Below are 13,107 nucleotides of genomic sequence, written 5' to 3' on the forward strand. Positions count from 1 at the left end.
ACAAGCCTGGAAGTGGTACTCTTCCTGAGCTCTCCCTTGCAGCCACAACCAAAAGGTGTGCTATGGATGGCAATAAGGGAAGTGATGAAAGCCGGAGGGTTTTGGGCCATCACCCAGGCAGGAGTGACTTGCCTTCTAGCTGGCCCAAGATATTTCATTCTTGGAGTTCATCCCTGGAATGGCTTAGTGTATAGCAACAAGAGACAGGCCTTTGTATCATAGCACACACTGTCTACTATAGCAGAGCTTAAGATGGCATTGCCACCCAGAACCCTGACAGCATCCAACATACCACTGTCTGATGAGGCTTCATAAAGCTGAGGTCATCAGTGTACAGAAGGGACAAGGCCCAACCCGGTAGATTTATGAAGAATGGAGTGGCTTGTGGGGCTTGAACAGTGGTCCTGGGGCCACCATGATGGCTTTAACCAAGGCTGGATCTACCCTACAGTACTCATAAGCCTTTTATCTCAATGGTGTTTGTATTATTAAGAATGTTGTGAGGAGCTTAGTTAGCAGTGTAGCTCATTGGTAGAGAAAGGTCCTGGATATGATCCCCTAGTACCACACAACACAATAGTTTCTGAAGAACTGAATTAAGACACCCCTCGAGCAATGGAACATTCAAATTCAAAATATATGACTTAGTTGACTAGATTTCCCTGGCAATAAGCAGTATCTTCATTTCACAAGCAAAATATGTATAGGGCAAAGATTTTAAAGAGCTTTCTCAAATTCTCAGGAGAGGTAGGCGCCTTAGACACTGTGATTGAGCTGTCTGATTCAACATCTTCTCCATACTCTGAGTCCTGTGGGTACGGATAGGATTGAACACCAAGTATACGACACCCAAAAGTTCCTTCAATACAAGAAGGTATTATCAGACATGAAGAAACGGGATGGTAGCCCATGCACCAAAACAGATGGACATTGGAAATGTTGCATTAAATCTAAGCCTCACAAAAGACTACATTTTGCCTAATTTCATTTATGTGTAATGTCTACAATATGCAAATCTATAGAGTCAGAGAGATTAGTGGCAACCAAGGGCTGAATCAAGAAGTAGAAATGAATGATATTAACCACGGGGTTTCTGTCTAGGGTGATAAGAAAGTTCTGAAAATGGATAGCGGTGATAAATTTCATAACATTGTGGGTTTATCTATTGTCACCAAATTACCAAACTATACACTTAACAGTTACAATAGTATATGTTATATGTACTTTATCACAAATATTACAAAAATAAGATATTGTGGTTGTGTTGTCTCACTAGCTAGCCATTGAGGGGCCATTTCATTGTAAGGAGATGGTGTTATTCCAGGCAGCCACTGTGTGTCTCCTCTAGTCTTGTTCCATCTAGCCTTCCTTACTCAAAATCTTCCTGCAAGCCTGGAATAACTCAATACCAAGGAGAGGATGGTGGCAAAAGGTGTCTAATTTGGAAACCCCAAGCACCTCCACATATCCATGCAAATGGAGGCTAGGCATGAAGCTCAGTGGGAGAACACTTGGCTGACAAGCACTGGGCCCTGTGTTTGATTCCTAGCACCACAGAATGAGTAAATAAAAGCTAATATATACACAGAAATGTGTAGTTTTTATGTAACTCATTTGAACTAGTTAAAGTATATTTGTGTGTATTCGTGTGTTTGTGTGTGTGTGTGTGTGTGTGTGTGTGTTGCCCTTTTTTCCTCCTCTCAAGAGCTTTAAGAGGCCAAAGGGCACTAGAGATAGTATCACCTCTACTCTTTCTGTATTGAACCTCTTACTACAGAACATATTATAGCTATGCTCACCACAACCTCCCATGCTGACATTCAGAATCTTAATGCTAGAAGTTACATCAGCTTATCCTGCTCTGTGATTCCCATTTACAACAGATCAATTCTTGAAGCAATGAGGATCCCTCCATCTCACCAGTCCTCAACTCATTTGGTCTTCAAGACACCAAAACTTCAATGCCTTTCTCCAAAATAAACATACATATTGCTTTATATCAGCTTTGAATAGAGATCTCTAGTAGTGGTTGTTTGTGTCTTGTAAGGAAACACACATGTATCTGTTCAACTTAGTGTGCACTAAAAGACAATCCAGAAACACTTACTGTTGGCGATCGCAAAGAAAGACTGGCAAACCGTGGACATGAGAAGAAAAGTAAAAGAAAAGTATTTCAGCGTTCTACCTGCTTCACCTTCTCACACATATTTCCAATACAGAGTGAGCATTCTCCTATAGAAGAAAAAAAAGGGCTGTAACTGTTTTGTTTTGTGTTTCAGTTTTTTGAGACAGGGTCTCTCTGTGTAGCCTTGGCAGTCCTGAACTCACTTTGTAGACCAGGCTAGAGTGGAACTCATAGAGATCTGCCTGCCTCTGCCTCCCAGTGTGCTAAGATTACAGGCATGCGCCACCACTCTAGGCCAGCGCTGTAACTCTTAACACATTCTGAGTGGCTACTGAGTCACTTGAACAACGTCAGGACACACAATGTGCAGTGCAGTGGGTTTCGCTGAATTTGCAGTTTACAATGGGAGAGTATAGCAGTAAAGTAGAAATTGTGAAATAGTTCATCTGAAGGTTTCGTGCTCTTCTCTCTTGCTTTTTCAGCACATCTAACCCCTGTGTTCCTTAGTTTGATATGAAAGCAACCTCAGATCCTTGCCTGTGCATGCACATAAGCCAACGTACCACATTAAGAAGAGAAGCGCACACCTTCATGGGAGGCAATGCTATAACTGATGGAATAGTGCTAAGTATTGTACCTGGAGTTCCTGGGCCTCTGGGCACTGGTAATTGCTAAGAAGAACTGAGTAATCTGCACAGCCCCAGCATGAACCTTGACCTCTGATGTGAGTGTGAGCCTAAGTGATACAGGAGCTACCTTTGTCCCTCCACCTCAACACTCACCCTCCTCACATTGAGACCCGAAGGCCCATCATCCAGTTTCTAAGGATACAATTTTCTTATTGGACAAACTATTTCATTCCCAGCTGTGGGATTAAATTTGTTCATTTCTGAAGTGTCTTCTGTGTGTATAAATCATTCAAGTTTATATGTTTTCGTTGCTGTGGCAACTGTGTGGCTAATTGAATTCCAAAGTGTCTTTCCTGATTTCAAAGCCATGATAAAGAGCTGAAGCACTTAAGGGTGGGAGTCAGAACAGAGGCAGGAGGGGCGGGAGGAGGGGAAATTAACATGCCACATTCTTCAGCTGGCTCCTATGATCTCAGAGCAACCTGTCACTCTGACAGGCCAACCAAGAATCAAGGAGCCACGCAGTGACTCAGAAATTTGCTCTCAGATGAGCAGCTAACAAATGGTTGTATGGGCTTCTATGCAGAAGTAACTGTACCACCTGTCCCAAAGCTTTGCTGCCTCCCTTTCCCATCCTTGTTGGTCAACTCCATCTGCCAAGCAGAGTCTGTATCTTTTTACACTAAGGTGTTAGTACCCATTAAGAAACATTTGCCTTAAAAAATCTTGGATGGATAAATAGATGGATAGATGTGTGTGAATGGATAGGTTGGATGCATGGATGGATGGATGGATGGATGGATGGATGGATGGATGGATGGATAGATGGATGGGCAGGCAAGGATGATCAATAGTGATATAGTAAAGGAATCTTGGGATGTGTTAGGCTGTCCAATGTTAGATATTATTCTAGTCATAACATCACAAACTCAAATCAACTTTGACTGATAGGTGTCATTGTTCTCTCTTTCTAGGTCAGGAAATCACAGATAAGCTTTAGGGGACTTGTCTATTGAGCCTCCAGTTAAGGGGCAGATGGAGTGCACACACAGGTCTGTAAAGCACCAAAACACGTACACATCCTAGACTTGCAACTGTATCCTATTATCTTTCTAAAGCAGAGCACAGTGATGGCTAGAACCATGGATTGATGAGTGGATGGCTAGATGGATGTGTTCTCATTACTTTAGCACTCATTATTTCTGAATGCTTCATAATGCTTGAGGCAAAAATGGCCTCAACACATAATTTTCTCAACACATAATTTTACCTTTCACCATATACATTAATTTCTTCCTAAATGTAAGAATAAATTTCTTTCATTACATCTTCAAATGTTTCTACCCCATTGTTGGTTTCTTTTCTTAGGAGCCATCAACTTACCTGAGATGAATTACCTTTGATGGCTATGTAGTGCCCAGTTACATGTATACACAAAGGTTCCTTGTATACACAATGGTTTCCTTGTGAACTCTTCTGCGTCAATGATTTAATTTTCAACTATGTTCCTTATGGTTATTAATTTATTAGTCCGGAAGGGACACTGCTCTGCTCTTTATGTCCTTGCCTCCTTGAGGTAATTTTTTTCTCCTTCAGCCTGCTGTTTACCAGCTTATTAGAAACTTCATTTTATTAGTACTCTGTTCTATTTATTCATTCATACTGAAGGAAACTTTTCCTCTGTATTCTGGAGTTTGTTCTCTACATGTGACTTGAAAATTGTATTTCTTTCTTTTATTTATCTATATACCCAGCATTTATCCACTTCTCTTTATTTCATAATGTACACTATATAAATGAATTATATTAGTATATATTATATTTGTGTTACATTACATATTATTATTTTTAGAAGGCTCAAGATTGCATTAATGGACTTATAAGAAGAGCAAGAGATAGCCACATTAGCAAGCTTCCTCTGCCCCACTTTGATGTCCTATATCACTCTGGAACTCTTAAAAGAGTTTCCTCCAAGAAAAAAGACCTTACCAGATGCAGATTCCTGATCCTGAACACCAACCTAAAGAACCATGAGAGGAACAAACCTTTATTCTTTATAAATTACCAGTCTGTACCATTTGGTTATAGCAACTGAATATATATATTCATCTTCGCATTGTTTTCACTGGCTTGTTCTTGACATTGACAACTAAATCAAGACCTTCAATGTACTCCCATCCTGAGTGAATGACTGCTCTGACATTCTTCCCAACTTAACTTGTTTCTTAGCAAGAATTTGTTGGTTGAGTTTCTGTGCCATCACTCCTGTAGTCGGAGAATATGAGAAGGCAAAAGAGAACTGCCCAGTGGGAACTGGAATTCTGAAGGGCTTGGCTGGGTGCAAATGTCCTCTGATGGACTCTTTGGCTGGTATCCCAGCCATGAAGGAGACATGCGTGAAGTGTGTTTGGATCTGTCCCCAGACAAAAAGGAGCCTGGGACTGAGGGGAGTCTCCTGATCTTTCCTGACTTTGAGAGCCTCATAAATGAGCAGGGTCTCATCTAGGCGGTAATCCCTCAGCATTTTCTTCAGTTGTCAATTTTTCTGACATCAGTTTAAAGGACAGAAATGAAGACTAAATCCCAAATCATGCTCCATCCCCACCCCAGGTTTTACAGTTAATAGCCAGCATCGTTTGGAGTTCACAACATAGGGTAATACTTCAGATCCCTGTCTATCTGTTTCTTGCTAGCAAGTTGTTTTCATATTCTTTCCCCTTTTAATGGAGATTTTTGTGCCTGAGCTTAATCTTACAATTCTTATACAAAACCCATCTCTTGATTTATGACTCTTCAAAGCAGCATGGTGCTCTTGGCTTTCAAATGCCTGTAGAACTGGTTGTGAAATCCAGCTCCAACCCTCAACAGCTGTTCTCAATAGGGGCCAGTGTTGGCAGTGTCCAAGGGCATTTTTCTCATCCTAACTAAGGAGCTTTACCTGCATTGGTATGTTAAAGCCAAAAATTGTTTTGGTTCTTATAATGGCACACTCTAGTGCCAGATCACATGCTCACAGGACAGCTACCATAACACAGAATTACACATTCCACAGTATATTAACAGTGCAAAGATTTGGAAATTCTACCTTAGTAGATGGTTCCAGTGATTCAAAACAAGCAAAATCTTCACCTCTCTAAGTGTAACAATTTGTCTTCAAAATGAACATACTAATACTCATCAAAGATAGACACTACTGAGCAGAGCATTAAAGAAAAAAATGGTAAGTGTAGCTTACCATTATCAATCAAATCTATATCTATATTATAACAATATAGGATAACAATATATTATTACATAATACTTATTATTATCTACATTGTTATTGCTAGTAAAATTATAATTTTTTGAATGGCTGTTTATGTAAGCAATTATTTCACCTACTCTGACATATTAAAGACAAAAATTAAGTTCAGTTTGGGGGCAGCACTTTTGCTGTCCTCAGTGGTTTCTCTTGTCTTCACTGGCTCTTGTTGTGTTACCTTGTTTACGTTGAACTCTTCTTTTTGCTTTGTTTGGGTTGTTTGTTTGAATGGGCCCTTGAGCCTTTATAGGAACATTCCCTTGTTTTGTTGCTTTATTGTTTTTTTCTTAATGGCAAGTGTGCATTTTACTCGCCTCTTTTTATATAAATGTTCCATGTGAGGAAAGTCCTCCAAACTCAATACCTGGATGAAAGTGAGAGAGAAGATTAGCTTTCAGCATGGTTGCTAGAGGACTTGTCCTAGGCTTTGGATCAGAGGCATCCTAGTGATGATTCTGGGTTCTGGTCTTGAGGCTATAAAACAAAATGTTTGCCTTGTCTTATTAGTGGAGAGTAAGCACAGTTGAGGTCTGCTCATTGTTGCCTGTCTGCTGTCCTTTCAGTCTAGCAGGGTAGGGTCATGTTGATATGTTTCTAAATTAAGACCAGCAAACCTGAGCACATGAGACAGTTGCTCATGAGATAAAACGACTTGCCACCACGTCAGTCTCGCTTTCCAGAATCTTGTGTTCGTTCTCACTGTTTCATGGTGGTACCATAACTCAGGATTTAAGGTAGTACTTCTTCTATCCTTTACCAATAAAGACACTACATGGGAAGAAGTTAGAGCTCTGACTGGGGAATGCTCATAGCATCTAGTGGGTTGAAACAATTGGAAAGAAAGTTAATGAGACAAATCCTCCTCAGTGATGGCCTTGGAGTCCCCTGGTATGAAAATCCACCTAACCGGCCCACACCTGTCTGTCCAGGAAATCACGCCCCCCCCCACTCAGGAAGCTGCACTATATATTCAATGGTAGCTACAGCGTGTGCTTCTTAGTCTTTGTTGGTTTATAGAAGAAGCAAAACAACTTGGAAATGGAGTGGGCTTCAGAGCCAGATAAACCTCTGTTAATTCTCACCTTTGACATTTAACAGTTGGGTACCATTCAGCAAGTTAATTAACCTCACTGAGATTCAGTGTTCTCCTTTGTAAAACAGGAGGAAAATAGTTCACCTAAGCACCAGCAAATGAACCTAAAACGGTAGCTTGTACTCTTCTGGGTTCTCTGCTAACTGCTCAGATTCCAGTAGCACAACAAAGTTTTATCTCAAGCTGTACTATAGAGCAACTGTAATAAAAAAAACTGCATAGTACTGGCATTGAAACAGACAGGTGGATCAATGGAATTGAATCGAAAACCCAGAAATAAACCCACACACCTATAGACACTTGACTTTTCATAAGAAAGCCAAAACCATACAATGGAGAAAAGACAACTACTTCAACAAATGGTGCTGATCTGACTGGGTGACAAAGTGTAGAAAAATGCAAATAGACCCTTATTTATCAACCTGCCAAAACTAAAGTCCAAGTGGGTCAAAGACCTCAATATAAAACCAGACATTAAATCTGTTAGAAGAAAAAGTGGGGAAGATCCTTGAGCTCATTGGTACAGGAGACAACTTCCCGAACAGAACAGCAATAGCTCAGACTCTAAGATCAATAACTAATAAATGGGACTTCATGAAACTAAAAATATTCTGAAAGGCAAAGGACACTATCAAAAGAACAAAACAACAGCCTACAGATTAGGAAAGGATCTTCACCAATCCTACATCTGACAAAGGACTCATTTCCAAAATATATAAAGAACCCAAGAAATTAAACATCAACAAACCAAATAATCTGATTAAAAATGTAATATAGAATTCTCAAGAAAGGAATATAGAGTGGCCAAGATACACTTAAAGAAATGTTCAATGTCCCTAGTCACCAGGAAAATGAAAATCAAAACTATTCTGAGATTCCATCTTACACCTGTCAGAATGGCTAAGATCAAAAACTCAAGTGACAGTGTTTGTTGGTAAGAATGTAGAGAAAGAGGACCATTCCTCCATTGCAGGTGGGAGTGGAAACTTGTACAAAGACTCTGGAAATCAATCTGGTGCTTTCTCAGAAAATTTGGAATACTTCTACCTCAAGACCCAGCTGTACCACTCCTGGGCATATACCTGAAAGATGTTTTACCATACAACAAAGACATTTGCTCAGCTATGTTCATAGCAGCTTTATTCATAATAGCCAGAATCTGGAATCAACCTAGATGTCCCTCAACCGAAAATGGAAAAAAATGTGGTACATTTACACAATGGAATACTACTCAGCTATTAAAAATAAGGAACTCATGAATTGCAGGCAAGTGGATGGAAGTTGAACATCCTGAGTGAGGTAAGCAGACCCAGAAAGACACCCATGATACCACTTATACTCATATATTAGCCAAATAGTACAGGATAGGCCCACTATAATCCACAGACATAAAGAAGCTAAATAACAAGGAAGACCCTAGAAAGAAGGCTTAATTCTCATGCAGAATGGCAAAAAGAAATGATACCGAAAGCAGTTGAAGAGAAGGAACAGGACTGGAGCCTACCATAGAGGTCATCTGAAAGATTCTACCCAGTGGGGGCTCAAAGCGGATGCTGAGACTCACAGCCAAACTTTTAGGGGGAGCGCAGAGAGTCCTATGAAAGAGTTGGGGAACTGAAGGACCTGGAGTGGATAGGAGCTCCATAAAGAGAACAATGGAGCCAACAAATCGGTGTGTGTGCGGGGGGGGGGGGGGGGGGATGGGGGGGGATGTTGCTGCAGAGACTGATGCACCAACCAAGGACCATGCATTGTGAGGGCCTAGACCCTCTGCTCAGATGTAGTAGATAGGCAGCACAGCCTCCTTGTAGGGGTCCTGCAATATGGGAAGGAGAGGCTACCTCTGACATGGACTCTAGTGCCTGCTTGTTCATTACTTACTCATTGGTGGGACAGCCTTGCCAGGCCACAGAGGAAGAGGATGCAGGCAGTCTATATGAGATTTGGTAAGCTGGGGTCAGATGATAAGGAAGGAGGACCCCCATTTTGAGGACTGGTGGGGGGGTGAAAAAGAGTGGAGGATGAGACTGGAAGGAGACAAGGCGGGGGCTACATTTGAGATGTAAAGTGAATAAAATTTAAAAATTTTAAATTAAAAGAAAATTTTACTTTTAAAACTCTGACATGATTCTTTTTTTTTTCAATTTTATTTTTTATTTTTTATTTTTTTCCTCCTTTATTAATTTATTCTTGTTACATCTCAATGGTTATCCCATCCCTTGTATCCTCCCATTCTTCCCTCCCTCCCAATTTCCCCTTATTCCCCTCCCCTATGACTGTTCCTGAGGGGGATTACCTCCCCCTCTATATGATCATAGGGTATCAAGTCTCTTCTTGGTAACTTGCTGTCCTTCCTCTGATTGCCACCAGGTCTCCCCGTCCAGGGGACATGGTCAAAGGTGAGGCACCAGAGTATGTGAGAAAGTCATATCCCACTCTCCACTCTACTGTGGGGAGTGTTCTGTCTGACATGATTCTTTATGAGTGGTGACCAGTCACATTTTCCTTGTGTGATACTCACAGACAAAAATCAGTGGCCTGGCTGGAGGAAACTGAAAAAGATGAGAATCTGGACAATGCTTTCAAAAGTATGGAAACTAGAGCTTTCTTTTATGTTCTGCTTAATGAATCTCAAAAGGGCTTGGTCTCATGAGGCACAAATCAATAATATAACATCAGTACTGTCTTTGTCCTCCAAACCTATCTCTTTACAGAGAAAACCTGTCAGAAATTAGCCAAGCCCAGACACAAAACATTACATTCTTTTCAGAGGATTAGGTCATCAGCGTCACTTTGGCAATGATATTGACAATGAAGATGACGACGTCGATGATGATGATGATGACGACAATGACGAGGATTTTGTAATCAAGATAATGATAATGATAAGGATGAGGATGAGGATATTAAGTGAGCCAAACCATTTGTTCAGGTCTTCAGTGCAAGACTCTGAATGAAACATTTTAGACATATCTTCATATCATCCTATATTCCTAACAATAAACAATAGATATGACTAAGCACCTTCTCCATGCAAGGAAAGGGGGCGGGGCATTAAATGACTTCTCTAAGGTCTGCAGTTGGCTAATTGGTAAGAAAGGCATGGAGACAATAAGAGCTATTCTTTTTCCTACTTGGGGAACATGGTACTATGAAGAAATCTTACTTCTTTAAAAAAAAAATTCTCACAGGAAATGCCACGTAAAAAGAACATTTGCTCTGCAGTCCTAATGGCATGAGGTTGAAATTTTCTTGCTCCAACTTGTTTTTATGTCTTTTGAGAAAGAAATTAGTGAGGCTGACCTCCCTACTCCAGCATCAACTTCCTAACATGGGAAGGTAAAGACAGAGCCACATCTCACACAATGACTATGATGATGTAATGAGCATCTGTGAAGGTGCCTGGCTATGTGCAGAAGTACACAAGGGAAGATAGTTTTATTCTTAGGAACCAGGCTGGGGGACCTGAATGAAATCAAATGCTTAAGGTGGATGCTCATCAGCTCTGCCACACCTGAACTGCAGGCCTCCACGCCACCGCCCAACCAAACGTAGCTACTTCAGAGTGTGTTTGCAGAGTCTGAGCAGTGACTGAAGGGACTAGGAGCAAAAGTCAGTGTGAGGGAAAATAGTCAGGATTCTCTGGGGAAAATGTGAGATTATGTGAGACATACTGACCCATGAAAGGCATTGCCATTTCTTTTAGAATATTTTTCTGAATAGTCATGCCTGAGTGGAGGATTACATATATGCAATAAAGAAAAACACCACCATGTCTTTCCTAGAGTCTATTGGCCAATCCCTGACCTCTCTTGATTTAGTATGAAAATATTCATTAAACAAACAAACAAACAAACAAAAAAACCACACTTTCTAAAAACAATCCTGTACATTAAAAGATCTTCAGGAGGCATCTCCATCCCTGATTTCAAGCTGTACTACAGTCAATAGTAATAAAAACTGCATGGTACTGGCATGGAAATAGACTGGCTGATCAATGGAATCAAATGGAAAACCCAGAAATAAACTCAGCTTCCTATGGGCACTTGATATTTCACAAAGAAACAAAAATCATACAGTGGCGGGGGAGGGGGGGGAGCATCTTCAACAAATGGTGCTGGTCTAACTGGATTTTCTACATGTAGAAAAATTCAAATAGATCCAGTTATTTCATTGCACAAAACCCAAGTCCAAGGGGATCAAAGATCTCAACATAAAATCAGAAACACTAAGTTTATTAGAAGAGAAAGTGGGCATCAGCTTGAGTTCGTTGGCACAGGAAACAACTTCCTGAGCAAAACACCAACAGCTCAGACTCTAAGTTAATAAATGAGAACTTATGAAACTGAAAGGCTTCTGTAAGACAAAAGACACTGTCAACAGGACAAAACAGCTTAAGCTTCTTAAAGGATGTGAGGTGACTCCAACTAAGACTCCTACTAGCAGGGGGAGGGGGGTCACGTAGACTGAAGAGGCCACCTGCTAAGCCAGACAGGACTTCTAGTGGAGGGAGGGGAACACCAATCCACCCACAAAAATCTTTGACTCAAAATTTACCCTGCCTACAAGATGTGCAGGGATAAAGATAGAGCAGAGATCTGGGGAATGTCCAACTAATGCCTGGTCAAACTTGAGGCCCACCCCATGGGAAAGTGCCAACCCCTAACACTATTAATGATACTCTGCTATCCTTGCAGACTGGGGAGTCTGTGCTCAGTCCTAATTCCACTTGATGTGCTGGGATGGGTTGGTTGGGGGGGGTGCTCCCCTTTTCTGAGGAGTAAGGGAAGGGGAACAGTGGGAAGAGGGAGGAAGGGTGGGACCAGGTGGATAGTGGGAGGGGGCTAAGATCAGGACATAAGATGAATAAATTAAGGGAAAAAAAGTTGTAAAAAAAAAAAAAGACCCAGAAAAATAGAAAAAGAAAAGAAAGAAAGAAAGAAAAAGAAAATACTGAAGGACATTCCAGAGTAACTTTCTCATCCTCACTCCTCTGTTTGCCTTTGAATGAGGGAAGGTTTAACATAGCAATGATCTTACCTGAAGATGACTGAGTCAGCTCTCTTCTCCCTGTATTTAACCCACAATTAAAGGAGAGAGACTAGAGATTCAGTAAAGACTGAAAAAGAGGGAAGAACGAGGGAGGCATGGTGCCATTAATCCAGGTGAAGCTGCCATGTTATACTCTAACATTTCCAAGCTAGTTTCCAGTGGTGAAACAATATTTTGCTTCAGATTTTTTTGTTGTTGTTGTGGTTGCTGTGGTTCTTGTTTTCAACATTTCTTGTGTGGATGAATGTATATACATGTGTATGTTTGTGTGAGGGCAGACATGTGTTTGTAAATTTAAACAAGTAAGTGCAAGGCCAACCTCAGGGTGCTGCAGATCTCAAGCTTGTTTGTAAAGAAAGGTTGTCTCTGGGAGCAGGGAAGTATTATTAGGCTGCGTTCTCCAGCCTGAGCTCCAGAGTGTTGCCTATCGCTGCATCCCCAGCATGGAATATGAGCATGTGCCACCATGCCTAGCTTTTATGGGGTTTCTAGGGGGGGGGTCACATTCAGTTATTTTTCCTGGTTAAAACACAGGAAGTATCAATGATCAGTCATCATATTTTTAAAAACGGAGAAATGTCTGCCATGAGGCATGGGAGATAATAGCAAAGTTCCTTCACAATGAGGATGTCAAGGCCTGAATTTCACCATCATAGACATGACCAAGGGCTCAGAGCCCAGCTCATCCCTCGCAAAAGGACAGAGTCTCCGATGAATGTGCCATCAATAAATACCAGAGCAGGTGCCATGAAATTCCAATCAGAAGAATTTATAATGTGAAGTCAGATATTATATAGTGAGAAATAAATAAATAGAAATTGTCAGTCAAATTCTTGGCAGCTGGGGCTAGCGTCAGTGGCAGTAAATGAACTAACTTCATAAATCATGTTTATGATCAGCCCCATTG

General features: G+C 41.0%; 1 long non-coding RNA gene across 3 annotated transcripts in view; it reads left to right on the plus strand.

Annotated features, from left to right (window-relative positions):
* LOC311588536 overlaps positions 1 to 4,820 on the plus strand; it is a 51,140-nt gene extending 46,320 nt beyond the window's left edge. For 2 of the 3 annotated variants that reach the window (XR_014776238.1, XR_014776239.1), the window contains 3 exons: positions 2,608 to 2,849; positions 3,729 to 3,806; positions 4,607 to 4,820. This is a non-coding gene — a long non-coding RNA (uncharacterized lncRNA). The remainder of the gene's footprint in view (positions 1 to 2,607; positions 2,850 to 3,728; positions 3,807 to 4,606) is intronic. The other variant, XR_014776240.1, reaches the window with a different exon arrangement.
* Positions 4,821 to 13,107: the final 8,287 nt, after the last annotated feature.

Source organism: Acomys minous, assembly GCF_964271855.1.
Source record: "Acomys minous genome assembly, chromosome: 2".
Taxonomy (NCBI): domain Eukaryota; kingdom Metazoa; phylum Chordata; class Mammalia; order Rodentia; family Muridae; genus Acomys; species Acomys minous.